Raw genomic sequence first — 14,124 nt, 5'->3', positions numbered from 1 at the left:
GAACACCAATGCCATGGCAAATCACACCATTAGTCCAGTTAGCTCAGCAAGCTGTCCCAGAGAATACCTTTCCAAGTCACAATTTCAAAGACAAAAATATTTAACAGTGGACAACTGGGATCCCAAAGCACACTTACCGCTCACTATAAAAAGCAGGGAAACATGTAACAAGTCATTTCTATAAAAGTTGAGGTTTCTAAAATTGCTTTCTTCCCGCACTTTGAATTACTTCTAACTGGATTGGCTTCAATCTTTTTTAGAGGATGCTTTGGGAGTGGGGTTAAGGTTTTTCTTCCCATAAGGAAAGAATGAGAAGGAATCTCTGTAGGAGTCTGTCGGACTGAGTGATTAGTTTAATACTGCTGAGACTTTATTGTAATGTTAATGGTGTGTTATGGTGCCTAAGGTCTTGGATAAGCATCATTTATAATTTTAAATCAAAGTAAATAAATTCAGGAGTCATAGGAGAAGCTTCTTGCTTAATCTTATCAGCACTGTGGCATAACTTCACTCATAATAAAATTATGTATACTACCTATTTAAGAAACTACACACATTGAAACTTTAATTTTATTTAAATACTAAAGAAAAGATTAAGATGATGAAATTTATCACAAAATATATATTTTGCCACTCTACTAGTTTAGTAAGAGAGTAAAGAAGGGTTTTAAGCCACCATACAGGAAATGCAACTACCAATTTCCCTTGACTACAAGATAGATTACTGAATCAATGTTCTGAATCTTGTTAGTATAGAGACTCCCATCAAAATCAGTAACATCCTTCTCATTTTACTTATTTAAAGTGTTTAGTTTTTAAAGTATAGTAAATGAATAAACTTACAGTCAAAGTAAAAAATAAATCTAGCTCAAAGATTATGTTTTCCCTAACTAAATTTATGGACAGAAGATGGTTATTGTTTTTCCCACTGCCATAGATTTTTCTCTTATTGTGTGTGTGTGTGAGCAGGAAACATCTGGTTGGTAGCTAGCTACCCACTGTAACACATTATATGCATTTTAAACACCTAATAGATATTTTGAGTGTGGCTGTAAGTAAGCAATTGGTAATGCAGCTGGTGAACATGACCTATTCTCTATTTGCCAGAAGCATGTATTTTAGGGAGGTAATCTGATCCTTCATTATGACAGGAAAAGCATATCAATAATGAAGTTAGAAGTAGCATTACAATTAATTTTGTCACAGAAGTGATTGTTATTAAATTCCATATTTGTTATGGTTAGGGAAATAGCTTTTGTGCACCCATTCCTGAGGCTTACTTAGTCTAACTCCATCTCAAAACCAGACAAATCTAAGGAAAAGTGTAGATGTATAAATGCTTAACAATAAATAAATAGTTAAACTGTTCTTTTTGATGCATCTCTTTTCTACACTTTTTTCATCAAACTCATTACAAAGTATCTCAGTTTATACTTTAAGGAAAATTCCTGTTGAACAAGTGAGTTTTGGCCAGCAAAGCACAAAGTAATAGCCAAGAGACCTGAGCCACGCAGAGACTTATGTGTCAGCTAACGGTGTGAGCTAGGTCAGTTTAGTTGAATTGTGGAAGCTCCGCAGTGGACACTTAAATAGATCAAGTTCTCCTCTGTTTATCCCTACCCCTTTAAATTGGTGCAATTTCTATGTTTAAGTGAGGCCTTTATTTCTGTTTTGTTTTTTTTTCTCTCATTCATCTCATCTTCTGAGAACATGGAGACTGTGAGAATTTTCCTTGCAATAAGTCTATTCTGTGAATAAAGGACTAGGTGCTGTAGGACTACCAAGGGCTATAGAGCACTTTAGATTACACTTCCATTTACTGTCTGTATGATTCAGCTTATTTATGAAAACTTAAAAAAAAAAATAATAATCCATTCTCTTTTTCTCTTTTCCCATTTCATTTATGTATTTTTTGCTGTTGGTAGTGCCGCATTCTTGCCCTGTACACACAGTGCTAAGTCTACAGTGAGATCAGGCTTTTGATCATACCCAAAAGTTGTATTTTCAGTAATTACTTTACACATTCATGCATATGGTTATCTAGCTAGCTGAAATCCATTTCTGATTTGATTATTTTTCTTTCCCTGGATGTAATGGAAAGATGCAAGGAAGCAGCGTCAGATTGACTTTCAGAAATGAGTCCTTCTCATCAGGAATTAGTGTTCTGTTGCATTTCACCAATAGTCATTAAAGTTTGAAGAAGATGAGATGCCACAATGCAGCCAGATATGCTACACAGTTACAGGTGGTCTGTTTTCCATTTGGGATTTGTTGGTGCAAAAACTCATGCTTCCATACCAGATTGGAATGACTCAGGTATAGCCATGCACAAAAGACAGTGAAATTGGAGCCTTTGGTATCTTCATCTGCCACTGGACCAAACGTGTTACTGAAGTACATTCACTCCAGTAGTTGCAGATGTTTGCATTTGCACAGAATGAGGAAATATCTCCTTCATGAAAAATGAGAAGAGTTTATCCAACACCCTTGTATTAAGCTGTATCTCCAGCCCCTGGCCAGTGCTACATGGGAACACCAGTCTGTGCAAAACAGATGGACATTTGTATCAGCTCCTGGAAAATCTTGGCAAAGATAAATGCATCTGAGGCAAAATTCCCTTCAAATTGCACACAGGGGCACACTGTGTTTGCAAGACAAACATGACTGACAGTGCCTCCTTCAAGTGTAGTTCAGATTCACTCCATTCCTTTAGGTAAATGGAGATTTGAAAAAAAACAGCTTAATCCTCAATACTCTCAATTTTCAAAAAGTAAGGCACTGGGTTTTCCTAAAGCAGATATGATTCATTACCTAGAAACATGCACAACGTCGTGGTGGCACCATCTACTTGTATACATCTACCTGAGGATCCTAGACCTATCTAACATACATTGCAAAAAAAAGCCAAAAACCAATGCTTTAGTCACCATCTCTGCTAATTTTCTTTTAAATTTCATTTTCAACCTTTTCTGCATTGCAGAGAAGTATGTGTCAACAGACCAGAATTAAAAAGGTGACAAACTGTGAAGAATTAAAACTTCTAATTTAACAGATGAGCAACTGCAAATAACAGAATCTCAGACAAACACTGTTTTAATGAAAGGTGACATGCCAGAGATAAGAAGGTTTTTTCCTCTCTCTTCATCAGGTAACAACAAATTAATTTAGGAAGCCATACAATAATGCTGTGAATGCAATAACAAATTCATATCCTATGCTGTTAGTTTTGTTTGCTTGTTTGCTTTCTGAAACCATATATGACACTTCTTTTGTAATAGTGTATTTTCTTCACACTAGAAGTGTCAACATTTGTTCATGTCTGGGCTAGCTCTCATTACTTTCAGCTGTAGGGCTTATTTTTCTTCTCCTCAGTGGAGCTTTACATTTTAGCCTGCTGAGTGATGGGGGGAGGGCAAGCACTGCTGCAGCTTTCCCGAAGTTTTCTAGCACATTGTGATACTTCACAGGTACAGAAATGGTTGGATATATGTTGGCCACTTGCTTGTAATGAAATTTTCCAGTGCAATACACATCAGAAGGAAAACTAAAAATGTATGAAGCTCTCTAAAAGTACAATTCTGTTGGTAAGCATTGCTTGGCTACCTCTCTAAGGATCACATTGAAATAAGTTTTCAGATATATGCAATTAAACTCAAATGAGTACCAAGGCTAAATGACTTATTAACAAAATACTGTTTACTGCACAGCGGGTGGTCATGCATTGTCATACATAAGATCACAGAAATAGCTCCTTCTGTCCCACTGTGCTTCAGAGTGTAAAGCATGACAAGGAGGGTTTTTTTGTAAGTCATAATTACGTGAATGAAATAACCAAAACTTCAATCCAGATCCTGAGAATGAGATTTCCTACTCAGTGACAGCTTACTGGGAATCTTTGAGGTGTCGGAGTCAGCCCCCAGCACCTCCTCCAGTTTGCAGTCCTGTATGTATGGTATAAATGCCCCTCAACAGCATACCCCAAGATAATTATTTACCTACTCTCTACTCAATGTGCTTGAAAATAACTCTCATATATTTCCATATCTATGGCAGATACCCCAGTAAATCAACCAGTGGGAGTCTCTCATACGCGCCTCTGCCTCACTGGGTATTAATGAGTTTTTCATTTAACTTTCATTAGGGAATGATTTCATGAATTCAACATATGGGACTGTGGTTTAAATTGTTTAGAAGTGACACCGGCTCTGCAAATGCAAAGTATATATGACAATGGGGTATGCTTGCCTACATAACCCTCCTGTGATTAATTGATGTGTATTTTATGTAATAATCTGAATTTAAAGCAAATGCCACGACTTGCGTTTTTCCCCTCTGAAAAATAATATATGTTATGGCATGAACTAGCTATGCTTTTTTAGACTGCAACTAAATCTCATCATAAATGAGTCTCTTATGCATATTTGGGGAAAAAGGACTTTCCCACTTAACAACATCTTAGAATAAATAATGGAAATGGGAGGTTGTTTTGCTTAGATTATAACTGGCAATTGAAAACCAGCAAATAACAGGAAGGAAATGCTGAAGATTATTGGAAGAAATAGCCCATATGTGTCCAGTGTAGGCAAAGGTCACTTACAGCTTCATGTGAAATCAAATGACATCCATTCATTCCATAGCACAATTGAAATTAATATATGTATTTATCACAGCAGCTAAGGACAGCGGCCTGGACTGTTCCCTTCTTGTGCTGCCTTGGTACAAATGCCAATCAGGAAGAGATGAACACTGTCTTTAATATTTACCATCAAAACATAAAAGGAATTAATGTTTTGAAGGAGAACATGAGAACATTGTAAAAGTATTTTTATCACTGAGATAAGCAAATGTGTCTGAACATTGGGAAAATAAATACCAGGTTTCAAGAGGAATCATGTAATGGGCAAATCCAATAAATGTAAGATCTTTGGTTGTTCATGAGGAGTTAGTCCAAATTGAAGGGGAGATATGACAGAAGCTATTAATGTGCTTGTTTGAGTCTTTAGCAAGAACATTAGGAAGAATGGCATCATAGGCTAGAGAAAGCATCACAAAGTACTTAAAAACAGTTGGTAAAATGGAGATAGGTAATGAAGTGCATGGTGATGACAAGCAAAGACATGTATTTTTTAATAAAGGAGGGAATTAGAAGGGAGGTAAATGTAACAAAAGAGGCATTATCAAAGGGGCAAGTCAGGGAAGTGATATTTGCAGCTACATTTGGGTAAATAAAAGCTGGTAAAATTTAGACTCATTGAGTCAGCTGAAGGACCTGGAAACAGATGAATCAGGAGTTAATACGCTTGCTGATATTACTATGTGATAATGAATGAGTAAAGTAAATGTGTAGAAGAAGAAGAAAGAAAGAGAAGTAGCTGGAGAACTGGGCAAGGACAAGAATTTGTTGGGTGGGAAAGAGGCTGAGTCATACTTGCATTATTAAGAGACAGGCTGAGAAAAGTGAGCAGTTATGATTATGGAAAAGTGGATGGAATATGACCAGGAAACACCAGGGGAAAGACCATAGGAAGAAAGCAGAGGAGAAATTTCTCTATATTTCTGTCAACTTCAGCCCTGACCTACTATTGAAATCAGCCCTGTCACAATGAAAGAGAATGTGGAGAAGGTGAATGTCAATCAAACAAAACAACCAGTCAATATGAGCATGAAAGGCAGCAGTTCTGACCCTGGAGCAATATTTTAGCAGAGCAGGTAGGGCCAGGGCAGTCCCTGCACCAACTCAGTGACTGCTCAGCTCCAGGCTGAGGAGGAGAAGTCACAAGATGAAGGAGTCTGAAGTGGCCTCATTGCACACCCCTCATGTTGTGTAAGAACTGCCCCTGTTATTCTTATTAGTCTTTAAATAAAAAGATGAATAAAAAGATGTTTAAATTAAACATCTCACCTGGACAAATACAGTATTAGCTATTACAGTGTTAGCTATTCTCATGAGGATTGCAGGTTACCTTTCAAGCTATTTGATTTTGCTGCAGATTCTTCTTTGACTCTGCCTACTGTTGCATTCAGCAATTTTTATTCCAGAATATTTCTTATTTAGTCACCCCTGAAGATCTTTTCAAGTGGGTGACTGAGACCTACCATATGCTTTAATTGTCATGTGAAAATTCCTCCTAAATCACTAATAAAGTAGAAATATATATTCTCCAGCCTGTATAGGAAAGCCTAGATCCTGATCTCATCTGTAAGATCAAAATCTGGTACCAAACTCCCACTCATTACAAAAATCAAATCCTGCAGCAGGGGGTCCTGGCTCTGCTGCTTCTCACAGGGAAGCAAGTCTTTTAATCAAGCCTTTCCATAAGAAATAAACTATGATATTGGCTCTGCCAGAAAGAGAAAAGGAGTAGATATGCCACTTTTTGCAGTTTCTTTCAGTGGTACAATATATTTAATAAGAAGCCTGAGTACTAATTCAACAGTGACAAAATGTGATGTATAAATGATTTATAAATTAAAGCATTCATTCAAACAAAAATGCTGGTGGTATTATAGAGAACCATCTGTACTGTGCCATCTGCCAGGTAGAAGGACAAATAAAAATCAAATAAAATCATTAATAATCTTTCAGGGAGTACTTACAATTTTTACTAAATTAGATTTATAGGTATCCTTACATTTTTTAAGCTGGAACATATTGTTGCCATTATTTATGTGTAAGACGAAGACTTAACCTGAAATATGTCACCTAGTTATCATAAGTAATACTTAAGTAACTCAGCGGTGTTTTATGAAACCTCTTTATTATTTATTATTTAGTAAATTTAGAAGCCTGGAGAATGCTCCACATTAGGAGCCCAAATACAATTTAAGGTCTGGGTTCCTTGTAGGTGCTGCAAAACTCCAAAAGTCTGAAGGTAGAGAAGGGAGCCTGTAGGTCACATGAGGCATGAGGAGAGCTCTCTGGGAGGTTCCAAGGACTCATAGATACCATAGCAAACAAGCAGGATCTTGCTGTACAAAACTCCTCCTAAAAACAGGTCTGTTCACCATAGCTAAAAATAGGAAGTCCCAACACTTTGATAAAGTAGTCCTAAAAGAATATAAACAGGGCAGTCAGGCTCCATGTCTGCACAAGTTCCCTAAAAATAGAGCTGTGGGAAAAAACAAGAAACATAATTTGCAAGCACCTGCAGAAGGCGAGATAGAAAGACCAGTCAGACCATTTCCCACCCAGCCCCTTTCCCTGCCCCAGCGAGATAGTACAAGCAAGCAGTATAAATATTTCTGTGAGGAATTACCTAGTTTGCGATTTTCTTTGTTGGCCATTAACATCAGCTTTCTCTTGATTCCTTTTTTTCATAACTGATACATCTTAACGTCCGAGAGATTTTCCCAAAATCTTTTTCTTAATCACATACCTTCACATTCCTGTGTAAACAATCCATTTCCATTTTGTTCACGCACATTCAGCATTTCCAGATTCGAGCCTCGTGTCTCCCAAACAAACCATGTTTCAGTCTTTTAATCCTTCCTCATAAGTAAATCACTCTGACTATACTAATGATTCTCTGGCTCATCTTTGAACTCCATTCAATTTGCCAAGATATTTATCTCTGGTTAAGATATACTTACATCTAAAAAGACACAGAAGGGAATCTTATTTTTCTGCTCCAAAGCATAATGACACTGTATGCTTCCCTAACATTGCTGCTTTGGTGTAAACTCATCTCTAATTTCCAATCTGTTATCTCCTTGAGCTTTGGCAGTGTTGTGCTTTGCTAGGTCACTCCCTCTCACTGCATCTCTTTTGTATTAATTTCCTCTAGATACACTTATCTTTCATTTTCTATGGCTCTAAGTCTTCTAAGGCTTGCCTGTTATTTTTGGTCTATACGTCAAGTTCTTTTTCCTTTCCTTTGGATCTCTGGTATTTGCAACACTTCACAAGTTAATGTCATTTAAAGATTTCATTAATTTCATTTTTCTGTCTCTTTATAATTATAAAAATAACACAAATATCATATAAGATGAGATCAAACACAAGAAACAGTCTTGTAGTAGCCTGTAAACTGCTACTTTATCATTTAAAGATTTTTCTTTGTCCCAGATTTCAATGTGTATTGCATGCCTATGCACAAACCAATTGCTTTGGGAGCAAATTTCCAGGTACATGAAAAATTCATAAAAATTGAATCATATTACACCCCTCGTGCTCTCTCCGGTGTCTAATGCTGTAATTCTTTCACAAGAATAGCACTTGAGTTTGAGTGGCAAGATCAGTCCTCTGTGAACCCAAATTGCTTTATGTCTAGATCATTAAGGGTCTTTATCAGTCATCACTTTGTTAATTTTTTGGGGGGCTACTTATTTCTGCAGTTGGATTGCACAGGCAGACACACTTACTGGCATCACAAAGAGGACACTCAGCCATCTGGACCTGCTTTATGCCAAGCACAACTCTGAGGCCACTCATACCATCATGGAGAGACCAGGACTGTAGGAGAAGACAGGACTACTAATACAGAGGTATAGTTTCTGGACTTGCTCTATACAAATGCTTTCCACAAATTTATTTGTACAGGAGTGTAGATCTTTGTTATTCTGCTTTATTCACCGTAACTGTTAATATTCAGAGCTAGTTATGAGATCAAGACCATACCTAGATGTTCCGCATATGAAAGATAGCAGAAAGTTCAGCTGTAGAAAAAAGCAGGCATTGATAGAGTATTGGGCAAACTGGGCAATCCTGCAAGCATCCACACCTGTGGCATGTGAAAATGGAGTGACAAGCAAAGTGGGAAAATCTCTATCGTATCTAACAGCTGAGGTTGTCAAGAGCATGACTCCTGGTTAAATGATTTCCTCTCCAAGGAGGAAATAAGTTTCCGACATACTTTTTTTCAGAAGCAGGGGCTAAAGTTCAGTCTTAGAACTGAAATTCCCTGTCTTTTTAGCCAGGTAAAGATAGTCACAAGAGCTTGTCAGTACAAACACCCAACCACGTGCAGGCACATGAGGAAGATTTCAGCTCTTGAATATCACATGTTGCACTAGCAGCTACTGCCTATCTCCTCCAAAGTCATTTCATAGAAATACATGGTTAGGATGGCATCTTTCAATGAGTTGCAGGCGTTCATCAGGGTTTCTCAGTTCTTCCCAGCCACAAGGAGCCTGCAGGGCTGCTGTCATTGGCAGGAACTGAGGGACAAGGTTTCAGTTCTGAAGTAAGACTAAGAGCTGTAAAAGTGAAAAGGAGTCTTCCTGCTTACTACATTCCTTGGTATTTCATACAGCCCTGGAACTACAGATATTTTAGAATTTACAGTTTAAAATGTCAATATCAAAGATTTGCTCAACCTATGTAGTTTCTCCCTAACTGGTGCTGATATTATCCATCTTGGAAAAGGAACTTTGTGTTCTCTCTGTGAATGTATGTGTGTGTGTGTGTGTACATATATATATAAAATGCATATGTTTATAAAATACATATATAGTACTTCCCTTAGTTTCAGAATGTCATTCCCTGTGGCCTTACCTCTATTACACACATCATTCATTAGATTATGAAAACCATTAATGTCAGGCAGCAGAACCAAATGTATTCACTAAGGGACCACCATTAGCATATCAAGTAGCTATTTCTCAGCTAAATATTCCTGACAGCCCTCATTACATATGATGGATGGGCTTTATAAGAGGTAGTAGTTCCAGAAGAAAATAAAATCTCAGCATTCTACCACATGTGGCCCAATAACTAGATATCATTTTTTGACTGTCTGTTTGCATTTCTTTCCTTTTTTTTCTTTCAGAATGAAAGAGTTGTAAAACTCACAAATAGATTAACTGCATAATTCAAAATTCATTAAAAATTGTGGGCCTAATTTAGCCTAGTTTCTGAATTCTGCAGGTGCTTTTGTCATGGGATATCAAACACCGTGTGCCATCATAGCTGTATTGCCAGCAGCCTGTCAGAGGGAAAAAAGATATAACCAAAAAAAAAAAAAAAAAGGCCAGAATTTAAAAGACCATGCATAGCAGAAAAAAAAAAAAAAAAGGGGGGGGGGGGGGGGGGAGGGAGGGGAGAGAAAAAGAAGAAGAAGAAAAACATCTGGAAAGTGAAAAAAAGTAACTGCAGCAATGCCTTATGAAAAATACCTACGTATTTAAATACCTACTTACACTTGCAGTCTCCTGCTAGGTGGACACAACTGGGGCAACTGGTAACTCCCTTTGTACTCCAGCACTTCATTTCACAATGTTCCAAGAAGTAGTTTGAAACTTTCTGCTGTGCATTTCCCTGTAAATGTCAGTAGTGTAGCACAGAGACATGTAACACCAGGAATAGTTTGCCCTTACATGCTTAAAGACCAAAACTATTTTATTTTTCAAATAGATTTGACGTTTCTTGGGCCATTGAAAACAAGTAGTATGATGTTCAAGGGATCAAATCATGTCATTTACACTCACGATGACAGAGCTGAAGCCAGGCAAAATCACCTAGCAAAAATACATTTTCTCATGGAAGGAAATCTAAACATCTCTCTCTCTGTCTAGCTGTCTTCAGGTGGGCTGTTCCATAGACATCCTATCAATCCTATTTTATAATTAATTAATCTCTTTTATTGATTCTAGATCTGCCCTAAAATTGGATCTAATATCTAATGTTTTATTTCACTTCTCTCTCCTACATAAGCAAACATTCTGAATGAAGATGTCTACCCCCAAAAGAAACAGCCATTGGTTTTAGAAATATAAACTGAATTGTGGCTAGATGTAATTAAACTAAACTGATCACCAATGGTGAGAGTCTATTGTCCATATCTTTTGTTATTTTGGTGATTTAGCAGTGCAGCCAAAAATTCAAGAAATTTGTTATTCTACTTAAATTTAGCATTAAATTTATGCATTTAGTCTTTCAAGCAGTCAAGCTCAAACATCAAGTTTAATGTTTGAGTTTGATATTCGAGTTTGAAGTCAAGCTCAATTTCTGAAAAATTGAGTTGAAATATGTTTCGCTACTTATTCACATATTTTCACAACTGTCATACAGCTGGACAACGTCTGGGATGATGATCTCCCTCACTTGTGCACTCAAATCGCGTGCCACCAGCATGTGTAGAGAAACATGCCGCTGCTGTCTGGACTGAACATCCTACTGCCAGTGACTGGATGACTCAAGTCCCAGGATCTTCTTAAAAATATGAGGTAGGGGAAGTGCATAATTTCAGGAAATGTATGTTTTCCATTGTACCTGACTGCTTTTCTTTTTTATTATTATTATTCCATTATTTCTGGAGACAAGAGGAAACTATATTTAAATAATGATTCTTAAATAACTTCAAACCCTCCACAATTTCTATCACAATACCACCTGTTATTAGTCAACCCAAGGCTTATCATAATTCCTTAGAAAGAATGCTTTTATGAGCACCTTTTTTTTTTAATTAAACATTTTTATGAAAAACAGAAGTCCACTGAAACTCAGTAGTTTATCTTAAGCCAAGTTATGCCACTGTATCTTTATTTTGACCATTATTCAATGTAGCTAGATAAAAGCTGTTTAAGGCCATGATCGTCTGGCTACAGTGCACTTTCAGATGAGATACAAGTTCAGTACTTAGTAAATGAATACAGAAATATTGAGACACAGCAGAAATAAGCTGGTAAATATCCATGCTTCTTGGCAACTTTTCAAATGAGAAGGGAATTTGTTTTAACAACCAGCTGCTTCCTAGGCTTTTGTCAAAAATCAAGGATGCAGCCTTGGGCTCTGTGTCGTACAGCACACATACTCCAAAGTACAGGGAGTGGGGCCAGGACGAGTTGGGGGGCCAGAACCCAGCCCAAAGTGGGGCTCAGCTGTGGCAGGGGCTGCAGGAACGGATGAATCATGTGGGCAGAGACCAAGACCACCAACACATCCCTCCAGCACCCATCTGCAGGAGCCCAGAGTCAGGGCTTTCTCCCTGGCCCACCATCCCCACATTCAGCCAGAGCCCACTGCTCCTATGTGAAGGGACAGAAAGCAGGGTTGGGGAACTGCTGATCCCAACCTACCTGTAAAAAAAAAAATATATACTTCTAAAACACATATTAACTACTGCAGGTACCTGCTCAGCAGTCACTGACACACGTATATTTTTATGACACTACTGCCTGGCAGACCAGCAAGGCAAACTTGTAACACACCAGCCATTTCTTTCTCATCCAGAATGATTCAACTTCAAATACTTCCAGACTATTAACAAGTTCCCAAGTGCAACCTTTCTGACATATTTTGCTAGATTATCTAAAGCTTTCTAATGAATCAATCTTTCTATCAGCCTGATTCTAATTTTTCAGAATTACTTGTGACTGAATTAGAGCTTTATAGTACTTTCATGTTCAAAATTAAATGCCATATGTTCAGCATAGTTAAGTCAGAAGGAAAAGCCCTGGCCATTCTCTACAACGTCACATGTTTGCGCAAAATTCCCCAAATGTCTGACATTTCCAATTGCTTTACAACATTAAAACCAGCATTGCATTTACTGGAGAGCTTTCCATGTTTTTTTCCAGCTGGCCATCATATTCCATTCACATCTTTCCCAAATTTCTGAGTTTATATTTGTCAGTCTTTGTCTCATTTTGGCATCCTGAGCTCTCTTTTTCAATTTCTTCCATTGTGTTCTTTTTTCTTTCCAACTCCTTGTCCTTACTGCTAATATGTTAATGTCATTTACTGTTTCATTCTTGTCTTGTTCCTCCTTCCATACCATTCATGAAAATGTTAGCTAAGATGCAGCTTCTCCAAGGACATCCACTGCTGTTCTTATTGTCCTTCAATTATGATGCTTTAGCTGTGTTTTTCCTCAGCCTACACAGCATTGTTCACATTTGAAACAAAATAAGTTAACTTTCTAGATGTTTTCCTTGGAATTGCTATCAAGCGCTTAGCTAACATCTAAGTACTCAATATCTCATGCACTTTTCATGTACTGATTTCATATATTTTTCAAAAACAGCAATATGATTTGTCTAACATGATTTATAATTTATACTGCTAAATTTTCATGGTTCTATCTCCTCTAAATCTTCAGTGATATGACTTAAATGAGGCAGAGGAATCCTTTGCAAACCAAATTATAAAACAGCAGGACATTAATTTTATTATTATTCAGAAACATAGTATTACTGCAGAATCAAAAAATAGACTGGACACCTACTGCACAGTGGTCACATACTGATATAACAGGAGGTCATAATATCTCGTCTTCTTTTCCCACATTTAACTCCCACCTGCTACTTGGTAACTTGTTTTATTTACCTTTCTTTCACTGTGATTTAGAGGAACAGTCTTACAAGTTACTGAAAGTTCATTAGAACAAGTCATTTAACACTGTTCCTCAGATAATTGCTGAAATCACTGGAATAACACAGTTTAATTCATTCAAAATCTTTTTTCCTTCCGTTATAATTCAGTACCATGTTCATGCAGAAGTCCTGAAGTGCAGATAATGCTTCTGAGATACCTCCAAATAGCCCAGGAAACAGCCCAAATTGTTTTAAATGGCTAATCATTTTAAATACTACTTTTTTATTTCTCTTTTTTTACGCTATGTACTTTACTCGACACTATGTAGAGTGCTCATCCTTTCAAAATAAGTACTCTATCACAAATGAAATTTGCCACTTGAAAGTTAAAGGGATCAAAATAACTGCTCACTATTGAAAATCCTGTCTGGTAAAATTAGAAGCAATTATAAAACTATTGAAAAGTGGCTAGCTAGCAGTGGCATTTTAACTCTGTAGCTTAATATTCCTGGACAAGAAATATATCAAGATACGTCAGATTTTAATGAGAAGTGTAATGAAATATAATGATGGTAATCCTTACTGTCTATGAAAGCACTAAAATGTTTACAGTTACCTTTCCCAAGTAATTAACTTCAACATAGTATTTATACAAAAATGATATTTTGTATGCAGAAGAAAACTGTGGGGGCATATTTCTACAGCATATGAAATGAATACCTTACTTCAGACTGCCTCTGATTTATTCTGGTATCAACAGCTATCTGGAAATGAGAAAGAATAATAAGTGATAGAAGTTAAGTGCAGGAAAATCAAACCCGCCACATTTAATGCTAGCTTAAATACTCATTTCTCATCAATGAGTATGAACAA

General features: G+C 37.0%; 1 protein-coding gene across 1 annotated transcript in view; it reads left to right on the top strand.

Moving 5' to 3' along the window:
- Positions 1-14,124, top strand: part of LOC311438552 (uncharacterized protein) — a gene marked incomplete at its 5' end in the record, with an annotated part of 410,467 nt that overhangs the window by 378,908 nt on the left and 17,435 nt on the right. The window contains 2 exons of the mRNA XM_084523032.1: positions 8,335-8,484; positions 11,009-11,163. The remainder of the gene's footprint in view (positions 1-8,334; positions 8,485-11,008; positions 11,164-14,124) is intronic.

Source organism: Aythya ferina, assembly GCF_964211825.1.
Source record: "Aythya ferina genome assembly, chromosome: 6".
NCBI classification, from domain to species: Eukaryota; Metazoa; Chordata; class Aves; order Anseriformes; family Anatidae; genus Aythya; species Aythya ferina.
Note: the sequence above shows the minus strand (reverse complement) of the source record. Positions and strands in the feature narration are given on the sequence as shown.